At 45.7% G+C, this 24,474-nt stretch overlaps 1 protein-coding gene across 1 annotated transcript in view; it reads right to left on the bottom strand.

Moving 5' to 3' along the window:
- LOC147427522 (diacylglycerol O-acyltransferase 2D-like) overlaps window positions 1–24,474 on the bottom strand; it is a 113,546-nt gene that overhangs the window by 2,151 nt on the left and 86,921 nt on the right. The window lies entirely within an intron of this gene.

The following is a 24,474-nucleotide window of genomic DNA, read 5'->3' as shown; positions in this document are numbered from 1 at the left end:
TGTGCTGGTGGTTGGTCTCCTGGCTCCCTCGATCCAAAGAAGTCTGTGATCTGTCTCTGTGACTGTCGTACTCCATGTCTCCTCAGCAGACTATCTCTATGTCGGTGTAGCTCAAGTAGATATAAGCCAAGGCATCTCTGATCCTGATACCTCATGACTCTATCTAGGGGTCCAAAACCCTCTCCCTGAATAAGCAATGGAAGCGCCCTCGTATCTCATAATACACAGTGCACTGGCATATGTAGTGTAGCTCTGTCTCTGGCTCTCTATCGCATAGTTGGCATATCCTAGACTCCGGTGGTATCCCTCTGAATCTACCTGTCTCAATCTCCAGCTAGTGTGAGGATGTGCGAATCTGACCAATAGCACATCGCAGACCATGAGACAAATGAGTGTCCATGTAGCTCGGATGAGTCACAAACCCATCTCCTGAAAGTTGGAGAAGATGCTCTTTGTAGAAAGCCATCTTCGTGCCCAACTCCTACATCGGCTCTACCCATGTCCTCCTGGTGTCCAATTGTATAAGATCCTGACGAATGAGTCTAGTGATCTCCGTCCGTGTGACTGGCAGGGAGGGTGCATCTAGGGAATAATGAAAAGGAGGCAATCTATCCATGATGAGACCATGCCTCTGAAACCATGAGGTCATCTGCGCATACCAACATGATGCGTCTCCCTGCATCGCTAACTGTCTAGAGGACTCAAGAGCCAATCTAGTATATCTGCCTCTATGTGTATCCCACAGACTGTGCATAAAGGACACTGATCTGGTAAGAGCCTCAATCTCTACAGGAGGGGCGGCTACTTGCGCTCGAATAATCGCATGTGGTACGGAGGTCTTGGCTCTAATCATCCGGGATATCCCAAATACCAAGGGTCTCTCCATGTTCCTCCAACTCTCATGATTCACAGATGGTCCCCAAACCTGGACCCCATAAAGCCCCCAAACCTGGACCCCATAAAGCATAGCTGAAGCAACCAAAGTATCAAAGGGCCATAGCTTTGTTCGTGGTTCTTGAAACTGAACCTGCGAACACATCCTCTCTAGCCCTCCCAATGCCACATAGGCTCTGGACAGTCTAGTCTCTGCTGCTCTCCTCAGAGTAAACCTCGGTCCCGTGAATACCACCCCCGGATATGCATATTCATCCGTGTACTCCACAGTGTCCTGACCATATACGAGTGTAGGTGCCGATCTCTTGACCCACTGTGGTGTGGTGTTAAACACCATAACCTTGGTTTTACCAAGGTTCACAGACAATCCACTATCCTCTGCAAAGTTGTGCAATGCATCCAATTGTCTCTGCATGCCCTCTGGCGACTCTGATATCAACACAATATCATCAGCATATAATAATAAAGGGATCCATGTCCCTGCTAGCTGAGCGCCTCTGTCACCCTCTCTGTCAATGTAGTCAGAGACCTCATCTACAGACATACCAAAAAGTGTAGGGGACAAAGGACACCCCTGTTTCACTCCAATAGTGGAATGAACAATGTCAGAAATCCCCTCAAGAGTGCGTACCTGGCCAGTCACTGAGCCGTATAAAGCCATGATCCCCCATATGATCTCTGTGGGTACTCCCAACTTCAGTAGCCTGTGCATCAATCTGGCCCTCGGCACTGTGTCAAATGCTTTGCGGAAGTCCACAAAGCAACAATACATCCGTCTCCCATGTGCCCGACCCTCCTCAATAATGGCTTTGAGTGTAAGAATATGGTCCAAAGTGGAGAAACCCCTCCTGAATCCAACCTGTCCTACTGCTCGTATGCCCTCATTTCCTGCCCATTTACTCAGTTGCTGTTCAAGAATGGATGCATACAACCGTGCCAATGTGTGCCCTATCATAATAGTACGGTAGTTCCCTGGCACCGTAGGGTTCCCTGCCTTGAAGAGAGGTACAATAGTAGATAATCTCCAGGACTCGGGTAGTCCCTCACACATGACACGATTAAACAACCGCGCAAGAACCTCTGACAGTAAATCTCTAGCATGTATCAAGTGCTCTGCCACCAAACCATCATGATCATATGCTCTCCTAGTCCCCATCCTGTCAATGGCGTTCTTCACCATCTCAGTGGTAAAGAAGGTACTAGTGGCTGGACATGGATCTAGAGGGTCTCGTAATGGTGGTTGCCCAGGTACTGTATATAATGATGCTGCATACTGACCCCAAATCTCGGGAGAAGTAATCACTCGAGGAGGTGAGTGCTCATGGAAGACACGCCAAGCCTCACCTGAATCCCGACTCAAAAAGAGCTGATACAAATCATGTTCCATCTGGGCTAAAAAGGCTCGCTTCTTCCTTCGCACTAAACGCCGAAGGGCAATCCGAGACTGTCTATATGTAATGACTCCAAGTATAAGCTCGCTCTGAATCTGAACTCTCATCTCTCTGCACTCCTCATCATACCAACTATTCTGAGGCATGTTCCCAGAACGTCTTCTCTGATCTGGTTAAGTGTGTGGGTATGCCTTTGCTGCTGCCCCATGCAAGATCTCCGTCAATAGAGTGGTGATCTCCTCCACGGTATATACAGGCTTGGCTGCCCACATCCGTCTGTAAATCTCCTCCACATAAACTGAGTCCCTCTCTGGTGTAAAAGTATACCGTGTGTGTGCAATCCTCCGTGGTGTCTGAGAGGCACTATACTGGAAAGAGACTGAAAAAGTCAGGAGAGCATGGTCCACTGCTACTCCAACAGGTCTAGGACCCACACTGAGATCCTGAATATTAGAGATGAAGCTCGGTGAAGTCATGACATAGTCCACTGTACTGGCCCCGTGTCTGTGGAAAGCATGTGAATCCCCAAGACAAAGGAAAATCTCTAGACCATTAAGTATGGCCAAACCATGCGTAGTCGTCATCTCCATGAGATATCTCCCATCCTCTGTGTGCTCTCTATCCTGTGAGTGTCTGTCAAGCCCCATCTCCGATATATCCATCTCTCTAAGCATCTCCTCCGAGGTATCATAAAATACCGTTTGGGAGTTGGCTGTCTTGGCATTAAAGTCTCCCAAGAGAATGATATCTCCATCTCTAGAGAACTCCCATATGTCATCATCAAGTATAGAGAAAGGGGATTGCCCTCTAGGTGAGGTATAGACTGATGTGCTAGGGGGAAAGTAACATATAGCAATGTATAAGAATCTGCCTGTCTCAGCTCTTAGTCTCACCCACATGTATCTCGCATGGTCATCTCTCCGGAAAATCTGTAATAGCGGTTGCAACTCCCTCCTTGAATAAGACTGCTACCCCTCCTGAACCTCGACTCCCATGCTGGGATCTAGTGTCTGGCCGACAAGCTGTCTCCCATAAATAACCAGTCACACTTGGCATCAACTGTCCAGATTTCTGATGTGTCTATGAGTAAAAGACAATGTCTCTATCTCTGAAGCTATCCTCAAAGGCACCCACATCCAGCCTATATGATCCATTACAATTCCATGCCGCCATCCGGAGTGTGGTCCCATATGTCTCGCACCGTCATGTTGTGCATCTTTCCAAAACCACTACTTTCCCTCCTCTATAAAAGGCAATTTTTCCCTTCTCCCTTGCTGCCTTGATCTCTGGCATCAACTCTTGCATATGTGCTATTTGTGCTAAAGTAAGGTCATCCTCCATAAATATTCCAGTTTTCTTAAGTGCTGGTCTCTTCTTCAGGAATTCCTTCCTTGTTTCCAAAGTCGGGAAATGCAAAATAAGTGCTCTCTCTTTGACGTTTCCCTTCTCATCCACTCCCTTCTTTCCTACTCTCCAAGCACCTGTGTGCATAGGTTCCGGGATGCCCATGCGTTGCAAGAGTTCCTTCACTTCGTCTTCTACATTTTCGGTGTCTTTGATACCAGTAATACGCACATGGAGGGCTCTAGTCCTCCTCTTCTGTTCCTCCTCAATGGTCATATTGATGATGGTAGAAGTCTGTGCGGCTTCTGGCATCCGGGCCTTCCCTTTCTTTGCACCTTCAATCCATTTTTCTGCTTCGTCAACTTTTTCCTGTGTTTTAAAAAGGCGCTCCGCCCATGAGGAAGCTTCTTTCGAGTTTTGTTCTTCCCCTTCGCGCAGAGTTTTCACCTGCTCCTTAATTTCTTCGAGCTCCTTTAACATCGAGGGCTTATTTCCCCCCTCCGTTTTGGGCATAATTTTGCAAGCTGCAAGTTCCCCTTTAAGCTCTTCAATCACTGCATCTTCAGTCAGTCTATCCATGCTGAAACCATGTCATTGAAACCATGATGTCATCTGCCCATACCAACATGTTGTATCCCCTTCTAGCGTTAGCTGTCGGGATGATTCGAGGGCTAGCCGAGCATATCTGTCTCTGGGGAGGTCCCATAAACTATGCATGAAGGATACTGATCTAGTAAGTGCCTCAACCACGAGGGGACAGGCAGCTAGCTTGGCTTGAATAATCTCATGTGGCACTAAGGCCTTCGCCCAAATCATCTAGGAGATCATAGAGACTAAAGGCCTCTCCATACATCTCCATCCATCAGTGCTACTACATCTGCCATGTGGTCCACTGAGGGTCCCCAAATCTGAACTCCGTAAAGCATAGCTGAAGCCACTAGAGTGTCAAAAAGCCAGAGCTTTCTTTGAGGTTCTTGAAACAAAACTTGCGAGCACATCCTCTCCAATCCTCCCAAGGGTACATAAGCTCTTGTCAGTCTAGTCTCTGCTGTTCTTCTCAATGCAAACTCTGGTCCACTAAAGACTACCCCAAGATAGGTGTATGCATCTATATACTCCACCGTCTCCAGGCCATATGTAAATGTGGGTACTGACCTCCTGACCCATTGTGGTGTGATGGCTAACGGACAATCCACTATCATGAGCAGATACGTAGAAAGCATCTAAGTGACGTTGCATCTCCTCAAGGGAGTCAGAAATCAACACAATATCATCGGCATATAACAATAGTGGGATCCATATTGCTAATCCCCAACATGTACACAGGTTGATTGGAAGAGATTTCTTGGAGAAATTTCGTTCATATCGAAGGGTAAGTAGCCCTATACATGCGAGAACTCAAGGGCTTGCTACAGATGCGGCCGGCACGCAAAGCCGAGCCCAAAACAGAGAATTACAGCTTGCTGTAATTTTCTGCAGGTTTAGGGTTTTGACCCTTTTTGATCCCAAAAAATCTCAAGAGCTTCAAGAAAACTAAAGAACTGTGAAGCAGTATTCTTTGTGAAGCAGGTGTTCCGGTGCATTTTAGAGGCGAAAACAGAGATTTAGCGTGCTGTATTTTCTCGCAAGGTTTGACAAAGTGCTCTAATGAGCGCGGGAAGTCACCTAGTGCATGAGGATTTTGTTTGTGAAGCCTTCTAATGTCGTTATGCTGCCGAAATTGGGCTAGAGTAGTCCATTTTCAGTCCAATAAAAGTGGGACAGCACATAGAAGTTTACAGGTTTTGTCCAAAGTTTTATTGCAATAAAGAAATACCGAAAGGAGTGCCAACCTTTGGCTAGAGTAGTCCATTTTCAGTCCAATAAAAGTGGGACAGCACATAGAAGTTTTACAGGTTTTGTCCAAAGTTTTATTGCAATAAAGAAATACCGAAAGGAGTTCCAACCTTTGGGGCCAACACGGTGTCATTGTCTACTCGAGAGCACTCTAGATGCCAAGTCATGACTTGTTTTGTTTTGTTTTGAAGTGTTGATTCCAATCACAGGTTAAATTATGAAGTTCTTCTGTGTCGTGAAGTACAGATAAAGTTAATCAACGTGAAGATCGGGTGAAAGCCAAAGTCTACAGCCCTTTAGTGAGGCTACTGGCAGTTACATGGTTCTGTCGCCGGGACAACGTCACTTTTTCCTCAAGAAGGCGAGCTATCTTGATCATGAATATCTTGCGCATCCTCCCCTGTGACACTCCAATCGCTAGTTGGCTCTGGCTCTGGCTCTGGCTCTGGTTGTAGCTTTGTCTCTGGCTCCGACTCTACCTTTGACTCGGCCTCTAGTGATCTCCCCCAACCTCGGCCGCGGCTATGGCCCTTGCCTCGACCCTTGGCCCTGACACTACCTCTATCCATACCTCTACCGATGGCATCGGTCCTTGTCCTAGTTTAACCAACGGATCAGGTAGAAACACAGTGATGACTGCAATCTACACACTTGGCAACACTTATAGTACTTCAAAAAAACTTGAGTAACTTGCAGTACCCTTTGGACCATGGCAATCAAGATTCCTCCTCGACTTCAATCGCTTGTTACCACCTTTCCAAGAACATTCCTTAGAATTTTTACTTTATTATAGTCCTAGATGCTCTCCTTGAGTTGGTCTTTTCTCTCTTTAATTTCCCTTTACCCTTGTTTTCCCTCCATCTTTATGGAAGGATACATTCTTGTTTATATCAAATTCCTCTCTTTAAGTTACCACCTACCCACATACATTGTAAAGAATTCTCTCTCCCAAAACAGTCTCTATCTCTCTTACATTTTGTATCCTGTTTGGGAAATGGAGACTCACTCCTGAACTCCCCTACTTAAACCCCCTCCCTTCCCTTTGTAAGGTGTACACCACTGATGAGCTTTAAAACCAAACGCGTTTGGTGTAAACCTTTGGCTTTATATCTTCCCTTCCCCCCCCCCCCCCCCCCCCCCCCCCAAAACAAACTCACACACGCCTATATTTTCACCCGTGTTTTATTTGGCAAGACACGCTCGCTAAGTTATATTTTTAAACAAAAAGTGCCTCAACCACGAGGGGACGGGCAGCTAGCTTGGCTTGAATATCTCATGTGGCACTAAGGACTTACCTCAAATCATCCACAAGATCATAGAGACTAAAGGCCTCTCCATACATCTCCATCCATCAGTGCTACTAGATCTGCCATGGTGGTCCACTGAGGGTCTCGAAATCTGAACTCCGTAAAGCATAGCTGAAGCCACTAGAGTGTCAAAAAGCCAGAGCTTTCTTTGAGGTTCTTGAAACTGAACTTGCGACCACATCCTCTCCAATCCTCCCAAGGCTGCATAAGCTCTTGTCAGTCTAGTCTCTGCTGCTCTCCTCAATGCAAACTCCGGTCCACTGAAGACTACCCCAAGATAGGTGTATGCATTTGTATACTCCACCGTCTCCTAGCCATATGTAAATGTGGGTACTGACCTCTTGACCCATTGTGGTGTGATGGCTAACGGACAATCCACTATCATGAGCAGATGAATAGAAAGCATCTAAGTGACGTTGCATCCCGACGTTGCATCCCCTCCAGGGAGTCAGAAATCAACACAATATCATCGGCATATAACAATAGTGGGATCCATATTGCTAATCCCCAGCAAGTACACATGTTGATTGGAAGAGATTTCTTGCGAGAACTCTCATTCAAATCAAAGGGTGAGTAGCCCTATATGGGAGACCTCGAGGGCTTGCTACAGATGCGGCCGGCACGCGAAATGGAGCCAAAAACAGAGAATTACAGCTTGCTGTAATTTTCTGCAGGTTTAGGGTTTTGACCCTTTTTGATCCCAAAAAGCCTCAGGATGTCAAGTGACACATCCCAACCCTATGTGTCCGTGGACAAGCTACACCATAACAAGGTTTCAGTCAAGTCCAGTCAAGTTAGATTATAAGTGATCTGGCACTTTTGTGAGTCTATTCGTAGACCGTGCATGCCCAGTCACTTAGAGTAGATGCATATCTTTTGGTTGCATAAGCATAAGCATAAGCATTTCCATCAGATTCCATCAGAGTCAGTTTGGGGATTTTTCAGATGACTTTATCCCATTTTTCCCTATTTTTGACATTTTTCACTTATTTATTAAGTGACTTTTGTTGGGTACTCAGTAGGGCAAATTGGGTAAGTTAATATATAAGCAAACCCAAGTTAGCACAAATTGGCAGATGAGCAAAGGCACAGCAGGCTTCCCCAAGCAACAGGTGCCCCACCCTCTCTCAGCAAGACTCCCCTTCCCTCAGCCATCAGCGTTTTCAGCCATCGCCAGAAGGACCTTCCTCTTGGAGTTTTCCAGATCATGCTATCGCCATCCCAACTCCACCTTGCCCTGGCGCTTTACCCCATTGGCAGCAGTACCATCAAAGATCACTAACACTATGACTTGCTGGCAGATCTGCAGCAATTTCAGCAAGTACTAACGCCAGAAAACCCTCATTAAACCAGTGTTTCCTCTTCAGCTTTCAGCCATCAAAAACGCAGCAGATCTGCAGTGTTTTGGCCTCCCCCATTCAGCGTTTTACAGCAGCAGTATCAGCGTTTTACAGCAGATCTTAAGCAAGGAAAAACGCAGCCCATATGCCCATTTAGATCAGCGTTTTTCATCCCCAAGTCACCCCCGACAAGGGCAGTGAAATTCAGCCACAAGTCAGCCCCGAAACAGTGCATTTTCAGCCCCAAAACAGTCCCTGTTTTCGGTCGAAGAAGATCACAGATTCAGCCATCGTCGTCGTCATCATTGTTGTCGCCATCGGCACAGTCCCATTGCATCAATCCATTGCATACGCATTGTTTACCTTGTGCAATCAAAGTAGACCACTCTCGCCGACGAGAGTGGGGCCTTCGGAGGAGGGTTTTACAACCTCTCGGTGTCGTATCTCTTCTCTCTCCTTCTCTCAGTCTCATTCACTTGCACGCACAATATCCACTCACTTTGTTCGTGATCACAGCACTCTATAAGACGGAAGGCTCTCTCCTTCCCTAAGAACTAAAAGGAACCTTGGGCAGTAAAGATCACTAATCTTGAGAAAAACAACATTCATTCCGCTGCACCTTACATTGGTATCGGAGCTTTGGAAGTGTTCTGCATTACTCAAGGAAAGAACCACAAGAATTTTTTTGCTTGTTGTGATCGCACGAACCCAAGTCTACTTGGGCGTGGCGATTCCTAATCGTGTTTTGTTGAAGAGTGACATGAATCCCAAGAAAGAAGGGCTTGTCCAGCCTCCCCTTGTGTCTCTTTTCACTCATTGAGAGCGGACCGTGCACTTAGCGGCCGGCCAATCGACGTGAGGTGGGAAAAAGCAACCTTGGTGTGAGCGCAAGGCCGACAAGGGGTGCGCTCGCAGAAAAGGGTAGAACTCGGGTGAAGAGAAGATCCTTCTCCAACGCGATTTGCAAGCGAAAGAAAACCTCAAGAACCTCAAGACTCTCAAGAACCAAGTTCCTCGTGAACTTAAGAACCAAAGATCCTAGTGCATGGTCGTCACCCGAAGCGGCATTCTCCCCACCAGGAGATTTTTCCAACCCTCCCCTTTCGCCATCTACGCCACGAGTTGTCCTCACTCCTATGGAGATGATGGTCAAGTTGATGTTGGACATGATGGCACAACAACAAGAAATGAATCGAGTTGCCTTGGCACAACTCGCAAGCAAAGCAGAAGAACAAGCAGCAAAGGACCGTGCACAAGAAGCCAAGGACCGCGAGCGCGATGAAAGAAACGACAAACTTGCTGCAAAACAAGAAGAAAATCGACTTGCTCAGGAACGTGAGCGCATTGCTCTTGCCGCAAAACAAGAAGAACAACGACTTGCCCTCGAACGCGAGCGCGCTGAACGCAAAGAACGCAAAGCAGAAAGGGACGCGGAGCGAGAAGCTCAAAGGGAGATTCGTCAACAAGAATTTACTTTCCAAGTCCTAGCCTCGAAGACCGAATCACCCAAAGATCGTGGGAGTTCGTCAAGTGGCGCAAGCCACCAGGCGGATTCACACAATCCAGTCAGAGAAGTTGACTTTCAGTAGGTATGACGGTAAGATGGATGCTACTTTTATTCATTCTTGGTTGCATCAATTTAATGCTTATTTTGCGACAACTAAGAAAACAGGCAACAACAAAGTTTTGACGGCAGCTATATACCTTGCCGGTGATGCCATAAATTGGTATCAGGCTTGGCAAGAGGCACAGCTAGCCGCGCACCTAGAGGCAGCCGACGATCTCACGCCCCTCTCTTTTAGTTGGGCTGATTTCCAAGACAAGCTCGAGGCGCGGTTTATGCCACCTCAGTACCTTGCACGACAGAAGGACGATTGGCGAGCTCTCAAGCAAAACGGTACGCCGGTTATGTCTTTCTCTAATCGGGTTTTGCAGCTCGGCACTCAATTACGCAAATCGGATAAGAAGCGCAAGGAGGCATTTCTTTACGGATTGGACGAGTATATCAAGTATGATGTCGAGGTACTCGATCCACCCGATCTCAACAAAGCGATACCATTGCTCTCGCCCACGAGATGAAACACAACAAAGGAAAGCCTAAGGAAAACAAGACTTCTCAAGGAACCCCGCAGAATTCTGAGAAAACACAGAATGGTAAGAACGGTAAGAATGGTAAGAATGGTAATTCTTCTAGCCCTTCTTCCTCTAATTCCTCGGAAAAGAACTCTAAGAATGAATCTAAGGGTAAAGCTAAAGCACCTGCAAAACCTAAGCTAACCCTTGATGAAAAAGCTTCTCAAGGAATTATAGGAGGATACATCACGTCTGAAGAACAAGTGATTTATGCTAAAGAATGTAGATGTTTTCAATGTCATGTCAAGGGTCACATTAAGAAGGCCTGTCCTAAGACAGTCCCACCTAAAGAACCAAAGGCACCCACAACTACCACAAACTTTGTCACAACACAACCTGCATCTTCTCATGACTCTGACACACACATTGATGAATCTCTCATGAAGTGTTATGGTCATGTAAAAGGACAGCGTTTTATCATATTGTTTGATCCAGGCAGTATGCATGATGTGATTAGTCTCCCTCTTGTTGAGAGAGCCCGCCTAGAGGTTAGTCAGAAATCTCCTATCGAGGTTTCTAGCTTCGCTCCTGGTATGGACTCTCTCATCACGAAGGAGTGCCTTGATGTGATGTTTACCGTTCAGCAAGCTTCTTTTCGTAGGAAATTTCTTGTTTCTCCTCTCTCAGGATATGATATGATTTTAGGCATGAAGTGGTTTCGTGAACTGAACCCTCTCGTTGATTGGGAGGCTCTCACTCTCACTTTGCATGCCAAAACAGATTTCCCCCTCATCATTCGTGCTGAGAAGGGCTTGCATTCTTTGCCTCTCATCTCGCATGTGTAGGTAAAGCGTGAATTACGACGAGGAGCACAAGCGGCAATCATCTATGCTGCCCCAGTTTCCCAGAGCATTCAAGCTCCACGTAAGTATTCGGAGTTGTTTACGAAATTTAAACATCTCTTTTTGCAGGATGATCTTCCACCGGAGCGGCCGGAGGACCATCGCATCGAGCTTATGGAGGGAACGCAGCCTGTCAGTAAGGCTCCCTACCGTTTGAACAAGTCACAGGATGAAGAGTTAGAGCGACAACTCACAGATTTGGTGGCTAGAGGATTCATACGTCCTAGTGTAAGTCCTTTTGCTGCCCCTAACTCGTTTGGATGAGTGTCAATTGTACATTGCAGCTAAGAAGTCTGAATTTTTTCTTACTGAAGTCACTTATTTGGGTTATACCATTTCTGCAGAAGACGTCAAGCTAAACCCCACGAAGGTGGAACAAGTTCGTAATTGGGATTTGCCCAAAACTACATATGATGTGCGTTCTTTTCTTGGGTTATGTCAGGCATATAGTTCGCACATAGAGAATTTTGCACGCATTGCTGCACATATGACTGATGTTTTGAAAGGGGTTACAGACTCGCCGTCAGCGCGTAGACTTGCCCGAGGCAGCCATTGAGGCTTTCGCAGCTCTCAAGGTTGCAGTGACAGAAGCACCGTGTCTTATCCTTGCCTCTTGGGATGACCCCTTTGAGCTATGGACGGATGCGAGCAATGTCGCCATAGGCGCTGTGCTCCAGCAGCAAAGTCGTCCTGTAGCTTTCCTTAGCCGGAAGCTCAATAGTGCGGAAAAGAATTATTCAGTTTATGATAAAGAACTTTTGTTTGTCATTCACTCTCTTAAGCATTGGAAGCATTTTTTGTATTATAGAGAGTTTACAGTGCGCACAGATCATCAAGCCCTCAAGTGGCTACAATCTATGCCTAGTGCACATTGGAGTGATCGCCAAGCGCGGTGGTCACAATTTTTTGAGCAATTTGGCGGTTTGATTGAGTATGTGCCTGGAAAAGCTAACCCTGTTGCAGATGCGTTGAGTCGCAAAGGACAGATTTTGGCTCTTGAGTCGAGAACCACTTTTTCTATACAGGGTGAGTCTTTTGACAGCATGAAGAACCAGTATGCAGATTCGGAGTTTGGTAAGTATTGGTTGCAGGCTCTTGCTTCCCAAGGGCCCAGTAACTATCTCATTCGTGATGGATTGTTATTTTTTCGTCAGCGTCTATGTGTGTTGCCCTCTCTCAGGCCAGCCATATTGCATGATGCACATGACTCTCTCACGGGTGGGCGGCACAGGGGTATGAACACCACATTGGAAAAGATTGAACGATTTTTCTATTGGCCTAAAATGCGAAAACATGTGTTTAGTTATGTCACACATTGCACTATCTGTCAAAAAGTAAAAGCTCCTCGGGGTAAGCAGCAAGGCCTCTTGCTTCCGTTGCCTATTCCCGAGGGACCTTTTCAGGATATCTCTATGGATTTTGTGACTAACTTACCACCAAGTCAGCATTCAAGGAACACTCAATGTTCAACTATTGTTGATTGTTTCAGCAAATTTTGCATGTTGATTCCTTGTAAGGCCGCAGTTACTGCACAAGATGTTGCATGATTGTTCATAAAGCATTGGTACCCCCTCTGTGGTTTGCCAAAGTCCATTGTTTCAGATAGGGATGTTAAGTTTACGTCCAACTTTTGGCGTGCACTTTTTGAAAATTTTGGCACAAAGTTAAATTTTTCATCCGCTTTTCATCCACAGTCAGATGGTCAAACGGAAATTTATAATTAGTTGGCTTTTGATGTGTTGAAGTCTTATGTTCATGATCAGCAGTCTCAATGGGAGCTCTATCTCCCATTGGTTCAGGCTATTCTCAATGATTCCTTCTCTTTTGCTATTGGTCGAACTCCGTATGAGGCAGCTTTTGGCCGCAGATTCCAGTCACACTGTTGACTCGATCGGTCAGTCAAATGCCTGATGCCAATGCTGAGAGTCAGTCATTGGATGAGATTTCTGAGAGTGTGAAACTTCAGTTAAGCAAGGCTCAGGAATCTTATTCTCGACAGGCTAACAAGCATCGTCAGGAGGTCTCGATCAAGGAAGGAGATTGGGTGTATCTACGGATTATGAAACAGCGTCTTAAGCAAGTTGGAAAGAAATGTCATAAGTTATCTTTTCGTATGTATGGTCCATTTCCAGTCATCAAAAAGATTAATGAGGTTTCAATGAAATTGAAGTTGCCTAACTCATGGTCAATGCACAACGTTTTCCATGTTTCCTGGTTGAAAGTGTTCCAGGAAACACCTCCAAAGGACGATTCGGAAGAAGAAGAACCGGAGATCATCGATGAAGCTGAAGTCATGGAGCCGGAGCAAGTCTTGTTGCATCGGTTTCGCCATGGTTCGAAGAAACAAGGACGACAGTATTTTTTGAAGTTCAAAGATCGAGGAACCCATGAAGCCGTGTGGGTTGACGAAGAATTCTTCAAGGATTATCCAGAGTTGTTGGCAGACTACAAGGAAGCCATGCAGCTCTGTACCAGTACCTCACTTTAAAAAGGAGGGGATGTCACGTGACACATCCCAACCCTATGTGTCCGTGGACAAGCTACACCATAACAGGGTTTCCGTCAAGTCCAGTCAAGTTAGATTAGAAGTGATCTGGCACTTTTGTGAGTCTATTCGTAGACTGTGCATGCCCAGTCACTTAGAGTAGATGCATATCCTTTGGTTGCATAAGCATAAGCATAAGCATTTCCATCAGATTCCATCAGAGTCAGTTTGGGGATTTTTCAGATGACTTTATCCCATTTTTCCCTATTTTTGACATTTTTCACTTATTTATTAAGTGACTTTTGTTGGGTACTCAGTAGGGCAAATTGGGTAAGTTAATATATAAGCAAACCCAAGTTAGCACAAATTGGCAGATAAGCAAAGGCACAGCATGCTTCCCCAGGCAACAGGTGCCCCACCCTCTCTCAGCAAGACTCCCCTTTCCTCAGCCATCAGCGTTTTCAGCCATCGCCAGAAGAACCTTCCTCTTCGCGTTTTCCAGATCTTGCTATCGCCATCCCAAGTCCACCTTGCCCTGGCGCTTTACCCCATTGGCAGCAGTATCATCAAAGATCACTAACGCTATGACTTGCTGGCAGATCTGCAGCAATTTCAGCAAGTACTAACGCCAGAAAACCCTCATTAAACCAGCGTTTCCTCTTCAGCTTTCAGCCATCAAAAACGCAGCAGATCTGCAGTGTTTTGGCCTCCCCCATTCAGCGTTTTACAGCAGATCTTAAGCAAGGAAAAATGCAGCCCATATGCCCATTTAGATCAGCGTTTTTCATCCCCAAGTCACCCCCGACAAGGGCAGTGAAATTCAGCCACAAGTCAGCCCCGAAACAGTCCATTTTCAGCCCCAAAACAGTCCCCGTTTTTGGTCGAAGAAGATCACAGATTCAGCCATTGTCGTTGTCATCATCATCGTCGCCATCGGCACAGTCCCATTGCATCAGTCCATTGCATACGCATTGTTTACCTTGTGCAATCAAAGTAGACCACTCTCGCCGACGAGAGTGGGACCTTCGGAGGACGGTTTTACAACCTCTTGGTGTCGTATCTCTTCTCTCTCCTTCTCTCAGTCTCATTCACTTGCACGCACAATATCCACTCACTTTGTTCGTGATCACAGCACTCTATAAGATAGAAGGCTCTCTCCTTCCCCAAGAACTAAAAGGAACCTTGAGCAGTAAAGATCATTAATCTTGAGAAAAACAACATTCATTCCATTGCACCTTACACAGGAGCTTCGGGAAAACTAGGGAACTGCGAAGTAGTATTCTTTGTGAAGCAGGTGTTCCGGTGCATTTTAGAGGTGAAAACAGAGATTTGACGTGCTGTATTTTCTCGCAAGGTTTGACAAAGTGCTATAATAAGCGCAGGAAGTCACCTAGTGCATGAGGATTTTGTTTGTGAAGCCTTCTAATGTCGTTATGCTGCCGAAATTGGGCTAGAGTAGGCCATTTTAAGTCCAATAAAAGTGGGACAGCATGTAGAAGTTTACAAGTTTTGTCTAAAGTTTTATTGCAATAAAGGAATACCGAAAGGAGTGCCAACCTTGGGGCCAACGCGGTGTCACTGTCTACTTGAGAGCACTCTAGATGCCAAGTCATGACTTGTTTTGTTTTGTTTTGAAGTGTTGAATTCTAGTCACAGGTTTAATTATGAAGTTCTTCTGTGTCGTAAAGTACAAATAAAGTTAATCAACGTGAAGATCGGGTGAAAGTCAAAGTCTACCGCCCTTTAGTGAGGCTACTGGCAGTTACATGGTTCCGTCGCCGGGACAACATCACTTTTTCCTCAAGAAGGCGAGCTATCTTGATCATGAATATCTTGCGCATCCTCCCCTGTGACAATCCAATCGCTAGTTGGCTCTGACTCTGGCTTTGGCTCTGGCTCTGGTTGTAGCTTTGTCTCTGGCTCCGACTCTACCTTTGACTCGGCCTCTAGTGATCTCCCCCAACCTCGGCTGCGGCTACGGCCCTTGCCTCGACCCTTGGCCCTGACACTACCTCCATCCATACCTCTACCAATAGCACCGGTCCTTGTCCTAGTTTAACCAACGGATCGGGTAGAAACACAGTGATAACTGCAATCTATACACTTGGCAACACTTTTAGTACTTCAAAAAAACTTAAGTAATTGTAAAAGAGGAGGAGAGAGAGAATCCACGTAAGAGACACAGAGTGTTGGAGTTCCACCCCCAGATAACACAGGCCCCAGAGACTGGGGCTCCTTTTGGTATTTCTTTATTGTTGCTTCAACAAGGTGAAATTTTTGGGGATCTTCCACGCGGTAGAATCTAGAGAGAGACCCCTATTTATATATTTAAAGGCCCTTGGCCCAAATCAAACGCTCTGCATGAAAAGCTGCAGGTCTAAAAGCATCCAAGTCCAACAAAAGCTAGCGTCCATAGGGCTGATCTGTACGCTGCTACCATGTGGGCATCAGTCCGCAAAACACAGGTTGTTTGTACAACCATCACGTTTTGTGGAGAGAGAGAGAGAGAGAGAGAGAGAGAGAGAGAGAGAGAGAGAGAGTGTTTGTTTTTAATAAACTGGGCCCCTCGGCCGGGTACTGTAAGTTGTTGGGGGTTAGGATCAATCCTAACCCATTTATTATTCGGGACCCTCAGTCGAAGTTCATAAGTTAAAGTTTCTTATGTTTCTTCTTCTTCTAGGCTTTAGGCCCCTCCATCAGAATCAGCAAAACTTAGTGCAATTAGTCCAAGATCCGGAGGTAGCTTAGATGCTCCTAGTGCCATAGAGATGATTACATATATAAGTACAATGCATGAAAGAGAAATCAGAAACTGAAAAGAGAAATTGGTCAAGGATTCTAGCTTTGACAAAGAGATTGGCATGGACCACTTTCCTAGGGAGAGAGAATTTGTGCGTAGCCAAGCGAGCACAATGATCAGATGTCTCTATGACCTCGATGCAAAAACCCTAACCCTAAAACCTGTCACATACAGCTTTCTTGAATTTCACTAGACATCTTCATGTTGTTCTTCCCTGCATGGTGCACATAGTAACAGGGAACGGGCGGAACAGACCCTAAATGTTCCGAAACGGCGTTCCGAACGGGTCTGGCTCTCGAAACGGAGTCGGGAACGGAACACCGTTCCGGAATGGCGACCCGGAACGGGGCGGAACGGCACCCGGAACGGCAGAACGGGAATCCGGAACGGTCAAACCAAAAAGTCAACTTTTTTCACTAGCTATTTGGGGGCATGTTTGGGGCTATTGGGGGCTATTTGGGGTCAGATTTGGGGCTATTTGGAGGGCTGATTTGGGGCTATTTGGAGGGCTGATTTGGGGCTGTTTGGAGGGCTGATTTGGGGCTGTTTGGACTCTGGAGGCTCGTCTCACCTCCTCCTCAAGCTCTCAACATCTCTACTGAGCTACTCTCCTTGCTAAAGCTTTAAGCTTGGACATGGAGCTCTGGCTTCTTTCTGTTCCTTTTTGGCGGAAAGCACAACACCCTCAAAGAACAAATGTGGCTTCTACCTCTCTTTCTCAAGCTCCATCCCTCCCTCTTGTGTCTCAAGCTCCATTCCTCTCTCTCTCTCTCTCTCTCTCTCTCTCTCTCTCTCTCTCTCTCTCTCGCAGAGCTCGTCCCACACTCATTCGACCACTACTGGCACTCTCATCGACCGAGCATTGGAGCTACAGAGATACAGACGACCGCGACTGAGGAGAGGAGCTACACAGCATCGACGGAGACTACAACAGAAGATTCGAGCCATACTCTCTCGACATCCAGAGTGCAGATGAGGATGGATCCTCACCATTTCTTCCATCTTTGTTTCACACACTGTTACATCCAGTTTACCGGGTACCTATTGTATCAGCTGCTACACCCACGTAGTTTTAGATTGTAGTAGTAGTAGTAGTATTTTGTTCCACTTCTAGTTCTTTTCTAGTTCTTTTGTACCCAGACATGGTATTAGATTCACTATTTTGTAACTGATTGGTCTCATAGGTTATTTTGGCCTTTTGAAGACGTTAATATAACATTTCATTTCATTTCATTTCTCTCTCGACAAACTCCATCCTTGTCTCAAGCTCCGTCATCGTACAACATGTGTAAATATGGCTCTAATTAGGATGGTCGAATTCAAAAGCTTAGCTTAAATATGAGCCTATAATATGAGCCTATAATACATATAATATATGTAGTTTCTTTGGTCTACTGTTCCGGCCCCGTTCCCGTTCCGGCCCCTCTCCTCCCTCCCGTTCCCGTCCCGTTCCGCACCCTACTGTTCCCGTTCCCCGTTCCCGTTCCGGGTAACTATGATGGTGCAGTCTTTATGAGCGAGTATCTGTTCTGGGATCAAAATCTCTTCAGTTTCTTCTACTTCTGGTTGAGCGTTGTCTGAAGTGTCATAATAACTAATATCTAATTCTCCTAAATGATTTTCTCATGTTAAACTGATCATTTAATATGGGGAAGTGCCAGGGGAGAAAAAGCTAGAATATTGGTTAAGCTGGCAGACCGGCCACATTAGTGATCCAAAGGAGAGAAAATAGGGATCCAAAGGAGGGGCCATCTGCAAAAAAGCAAGGTGCAACAATGGGCTTAAAAGACCCTAAGGTTCAGCCCATTAAAACTTCCAAAATGCTAAGGTTCCAAAATTCAAAGGTTGTGTCCAAAGGTCAAAAGCCTAGGAAAATTGGATGCTTTGTGTGTGGTCAAAAAGTCTTCATGCATCCCTACATAGGAGGGAGCGAGCCCTAGAGGTAGGAGATGGGAGAGAAAAACACACACACACACTCACAAGCTCCTTTACACAAAGGGAAAGAGGGACACATGTTAGCTCCTTAGCCCAGATGCCCACAAGGTGTACTCAAATCCTATTGGATGGCCATGGAGGTGGACCAATGAGAATTAGGCTAGAGTAAATCTAGTTTAATTAATTTCAAAACACTTAATAAAGGAACCAATAAGAATTAAGCTCTCTATTAATGGACATTCTCCCAAGGGGTCCAATGAGCATTCAGCAGCCCAATGGCTTGCCTGATTCCTATTGGCCAGGAGACAAAGGGGATTAATGAGAGTTTAGTTGCATTAATTAATTACCTAAAGCTCTCACAAAAGGGGAAAGGGGAACACATGTCAGAAGGCTATCACTTATGTTGCTTAAATTTCATTGGCTAAGCCTGGCATGGGCCAATAGGGTGTGAGCATGAGCAAATAGCAAGAGGGGTCGACCAAGAGAGTGAGGGGGCTGATTTTTCAAAGGCATACACACTCACACTAGTCCATGTGTGGAGTAAGAAGACTCTCTCTCCTTCTCAAGCTTTAATGGAAAGCGTATCACCTACTCCAAGCTTGTGAGAAGGGAGGCCTACACCAACAAGTCTTGGCTTTGTGACGCAAATCCAACCAAGAGCCAAGCTTCAATGCATGCTCATCTCCTCTACCATGCTAATTACTAAGCTAAGCTATGCTAATATGAGTATGTATATCTTTCTCGTAAGACTACTCCTCCTTCCTCTCAATCTACTCTCATACCCCGCTAGCTCTCACCATCTTCGAAGGTGTGTGAGGTCTTGTGTTTGAGACCGTGAGGGAATTGATGTAGTGTTTAATAAGTGTTTTGCTTGGTACTTGAAGTTTCCATCTTCATTGCACTAGCTAGTATCGAAGGAACACAAAGAATTGTATTGTAAAATGTCTCTCTTGATGGGAGAAACCATAATACAAAGCCTTTTGGAGGGGGGACCGGCTCCATGTAAATCTGGTCCTCAACTGTTGTCAATAGCTTAATTTCTCTCTCTTTTGAAGTATTGTTCATGCTATCTAACTAGGTGTTATACTTTTTGTTGCTCTCTCCACCCAAGCACTCTTGTTATTCTCATTAGGAATCTATTCTAATGAAATGCTCACTATGTTCATGCTATTTTCCGCTACACACAAGTTACTAGGCCATTAAATGTTACATTGGTATCCGAGCACAAGGTTTCTCTTTTCTTGCTCAAGAAGGGAGGTCCTCAAGCTAGCTATAAATGGTTGGTACTATTAATTGCATTTGAGTAAGTAGAATAGGGATTTTTTAGCCTTGCAGTGCGCCTGCCTTCGTGCAGATAACGGGGCATCACTGTCGAGAGCTATGGTCTTAATAGTCGTGTCCTACGGGGCTTGCCTACGGCTTAACCACAATGAGCAGGCTACTAATGATGCCCCGATGCTTGTTAACTATCTTGTTTCTAGGCTTCAACAAGCCCTGGGCAATCCATCCCTCCAAAGTGAAGTGCAACGGCAGCTTCGTGCTCATGGGATTCTCCAAGCTCCCCACCATGACGAGAGAGCACCTAGGAAGCCTCCTTGCGAGGCTTCCAAAAGAGACCTCTCTCCGATTCGGGAAGAAGAAGAGGATCCATACGAAGGGCTCAGAAATTTGCTTCTTGATGACGCATCTCCTTCTCAAAGGAGAACTCAAAAGCCCCCACCGAAAGAACGAGAAAGAACTGAGTCTCCTGCCACCTTGAAGGAGATGGCTCCACGAAGACGGTGGGCTATACCTCTCCATCACCTCCAAAATGGAGAAGACCATCGCACACTTCTCCACACCATAATTCAAAGACGGATGACAAAAAGCAAGAGAAGAAAAAGGTGAGAAAGAGGACACCCTCTTCTCCATCTTCTTCATCCTCTTCCTCTTATGAAAGTGATGGTGCAGATAAAGAAGATCAAGGCAAGAAAAAGGCGAGAAAGAGGTCACCCTCTTCCTCAAATTCTTCATCCTCTGAAGAATTCGATGGTGCAACTTTTAAACCATCAAAAAGAAGAGGCCATAGGAAATCCTATGCCGTGTGGAAGAGGTCGTCCAAGCTCAAGAAGTTCAAAGAGGGAGGGAAGAGCATCTCTTTCCTTACCTACGATGGCACCTTTGGTGCTACGGACAAAGTCTTTGCCTTTATCAAACAATTCAATGCGGCGTTTGGAGATGAGGGCTTCACGGAGTCCTCTTAGCTACGCCATGTAGCTATGCACTATCAAGTCCGCCAAGCAATGGTGGTCTAGCCTACGGGCCAACGGTGAAGCTCCACGAACATGGAAAGCTTTAAGAGCTTCCACTATGAAGCAGTTTTTGGCCACCGATGCCAAAGACAAAGTACTCACCAAATGACGAAGCATGAAGCTCTCTCCCTACGAATCCATTCACAAATATGTAGACAAGTTTTGGGACTTACAACTCAAAGCCACTGTCTTCAAAAAGTTGGATTTTGGAGAGCAAAAGCAACAACTTTGTGCGGGCTTAACTGAAGAAATGGCGGAGTATGTCAACTCCCAAAGGCCACGCACCATATCGGCGGTTATATACCATACTATGGTGGCGTCTAGAATCAATTTCCAAACAGGGGCTAAGAGAAATTCTAAGCCTACGGAAAACAAGGGTTCCAATGAGCCTAAGGGGAAGGACAATGTCCAAAAGTCTCCTAAGGGCAATTCCAACGAAGCTAAGGAGAAGGGAGTTTACAAAGGCAAAAACAAACTCTCTCCTGAAGATCTTGAGCGTTATCGCAAGGATAACCGCTGTTTCAAGTGTGGCGAGCAAAGGCATGCGTACCACGCTTGTCCCCAAAAGAACACCCGCCATGAACCTCCTAGAGCTACCTTGGTCGAAATACAAGACGAGGAAACTCACCACAAAGGATCTCCTCTATGCCATGCTTGGGGAAAGGTAAGAGATGTCATGTGACACATCCAACCCTATGTGTCCATGGACAAAGCTACAGCATGATCAGGGTTTAGTCAATCCAGTCAGTCTAGATTAGAAGTGATCTGGCACTTTTGTGAGTCTGTTCGCAGACCGTGCATGCCCAGTCACTTAGTATAGATGAATATCCTCTAGTTGCACACAGCATGATCATAAGAATTCGTGTCCATTCACTTTGTTTGTGATCATTGCACTCTCTCACTAAGAACGGCAGGCTCTACTTTCATAAGAACAAAAAGGAACCTTGAGTACAGTTCGGAGCACTCATCTTGAGCAAAGCGCAAACATTCATCCCGCTGCACCTAACATTGGTATCAGAGCTTTGGCAGTGTTCTGTATAACTCAAGGAAAGAATCACAAGAATTTTTTTTGCTTGTTATGGTCGCACGAACCCAAGTTCGCTTGGGCGTGTCGATTCCTAATTGTGTTTTTGAAGAGTGACAGGAATCCCAAGAAAGAAGGGTTTGTCCAGCCTCCCCTTGTGCCTCTTTTCACTCATTGAGAGCGGACCGTGCGCTTAGCAGCCGGCCAATCAACATGAGATGGAAAAAGCAATCTTGGTGTGAGCGCAATGAGCGCAAGGCCGCCAAGGGGTGCGCCGCAGAAAGGAGTAGAACTCGGGTGAAGAGAAGATCCTTCTCAAACGAGGTTTGCAAGCGAAAGAAAACCTCAAGAACCTAAAGAACTCAAGACCCGCAAGAACCCAAGTTCCTCAAGAACTCAAGAACTCAAGACCCGCAAGAACCTGAGTTCCTCATGAACTTAAGAACCCAAGACTTCAGTGGATGGTCATCACTCGAAGCGGAATGGATACTTCACTTGGAGGTGATGAGCATGAGAGAGGCGAAGAAGAATTTTCCCCACCAAGAGGTTTTTCCGACCCTCCCTCTTTCCCATCTACGTCAAGGATTGCACTAACTCCTATGGAGGAGTTGGACCAAGAAAGAGAAGCAAACAGAAAGGCCTACGAAGACGAAATGGCAGCCATAGATCATGATTACGAAGAAGAAGTGGCAGCCATAGAGCGTAAGTACGACTTGGCAGAAAAACAAAGTCAAGCCAAATTTGATCGCGAGAACAAAGCAAGACAAGTAGAATTTGATCGTGAGACCAAAGCAAGAATGCAAGAGATGTTGCAACTCTTTTCTCAAATGCAGGCACAAATACAAGAGATTCGGGAAAAGGTGACACTCTTAGTCTCTTCTTCTCCAAAGCATGACACACAGGATTTGCATGATTATGATAAGCATGATGAATTGAATGATAATGATGAGCATGATGACAAGCATGATGATGATTTAGATGACAATGACAAGTATGATGATTTGCATGATCAAGATGTTATTTCTCACAAGCATGATCATTTGCATGATCAAGATGTGATTTCTCACAAGCATGATGAGTTGCATGAAGAAGATGTGATTGTTCACAAGGATGATGTGTTAGTTGATGCTTTTTCTAGCGAAGCTAACCTCGTTGTAAATTCGATCAATCACGAAGAACCAATCTTGGCTTTCGAGTCGAGGTCCAAAGAACCCCCACAGGACGATTCGATCATTCAGGAAGAAGCGATCTTGGCTCTCGAGCCTAGGTCCAAGGAACCCTCACAGGAAGTATTATGTGTTCGCATGATTGATACGCACGTATTGTTCGAGTGTTTCATTCCTGATCGTATCCTGTATTTTAGTCAACGTCTTTATGTGATCCCTTTTCCTAGGCATGACATATTGTACGTTGAGCACGTTTCACTCATGGATGAGCACGGATGTATGCGGATTATTCATGAAAAGCTGAAAAGTATGCATTCAAGGAAGTCACATTCCATGTCTCTTCCTTGGCACGACACAGTTGTGAAAAGAGCACATGAAAGAATGAGCACGAAGCATGGGCATTTCCGTTGTGGATTGCCATAGTTGATTGATTTAGATCAGAAAGACAAGATGTGATCTCATTGTTTGCGTGTGTGTGGTGAACGGTTTGGCACTCCGTCTAATTGTTCATCTACATTGCATGCACAGTCTTTGATGAAGCCAAGATTTTTTCCACTCACTTTACATGGAATAGGTATGTTCATGGTTTTGTGTTGGAAGTGGTTTCACGAATTTTCAGCCATGGAGATTCTTGAGGAAGAAAGAAGCATGACTCTCGACAAAGTTGAAGCATCAAAGGAGCCACAGATGACTTCGTGTCGCTTTCAGCGCGGCCCAGAGAAGCAAGCGTTGCAGACCTTTATGAAGTTCGAGTACCGCACGACCCACACATCCAAGTGGGCCGGCGAAGAGTCCCTTCCATGATTCCGGATGCTACTGCCGATCTCCCTCGACGCCATACAGTTCGGTACCAGTACCTCACTTTGAAAAGGAGGGGATGTTACGTGACACATCCAACTTATGTGTCCGTGGACAAGCTACAGCATGATCAGGGTTCAATTAGTCCAGTTAGTCTAGATTAGAAGTGATCTAGCACTTTTGTGAGTCTGTTCGCAGACTGTGCATGCCCAATCACTTAGTGTAGATGCATATCCTCTGGTTGCACACAGCTTCATCATAAGAATTCCAATCATAATCCATCAGAATCCTTCAAGGGAATTTTCCAGTGCATTTAGCCTATTTTACCTATTTTTGACATTTTTCACTTATTATTTTTAAGCGACTTTTGTTGGAAAGTAGGTAAGGCAATTTTGCTAAGTTTGTATATAAGCAAACCTAGACTAGCACTAAATGGCAGAAGAGGCAACAGGAGCCAAGCTCAACAAGCAACTTCTCAACAAGAACTTGGTGGATTTCCTCGAAGCACAGAAGAACCATCCCCCTTCCACTAGCGCTTTTGGAAAGCATCACGACCTGGCGTTTTTGCATCAGCCTTGCCATCGCCAGAACTCTCATCCCCTAGCGTTTGAAGAAGACCATCGCCACAGATTTCCTCAGCCAACGTTTTTGCAAGGACCAGCATACCTAGCGTTTTTGTTCCCCTTCAGCCTAGCGTTTTGACAAAGTGCAACCTGGCGTTTTCATGAGGATTTGCGTTCAGAATTGCAGCAGTAGACATCGCCATTTTCAGCATTAGAAGACCTTCAAGTTCAGCCCTAGGAAGTAGCAGATTCAGCCCGGAAGGAAACTCAGTTTTCAGCCCCAAGCAACCGTAGATTTCAGCCCATAGCGGTTTTGGACAGTAGC

This window comes from Adiantum capillus-veneris, chromosome 23 (genome assembly GCF_014529385.1).
Source record: "Adiantum capillus-veneris isolate H3 chromosome 23, ASM1452938v2, whole genome shotgun sequence".
Taxonomy (NCBI): Eukaryota; Viridiplantae; Streptophyta; class Polypodiopsida; order Polypodiales; family Pteridaceae; genus Adiantum; species Adiantum capillus-veneris.
Note: the sequence above shows the minus strand (reverse complement) of the source record. Positions and strands in the feature narration are given on the sequence as shown.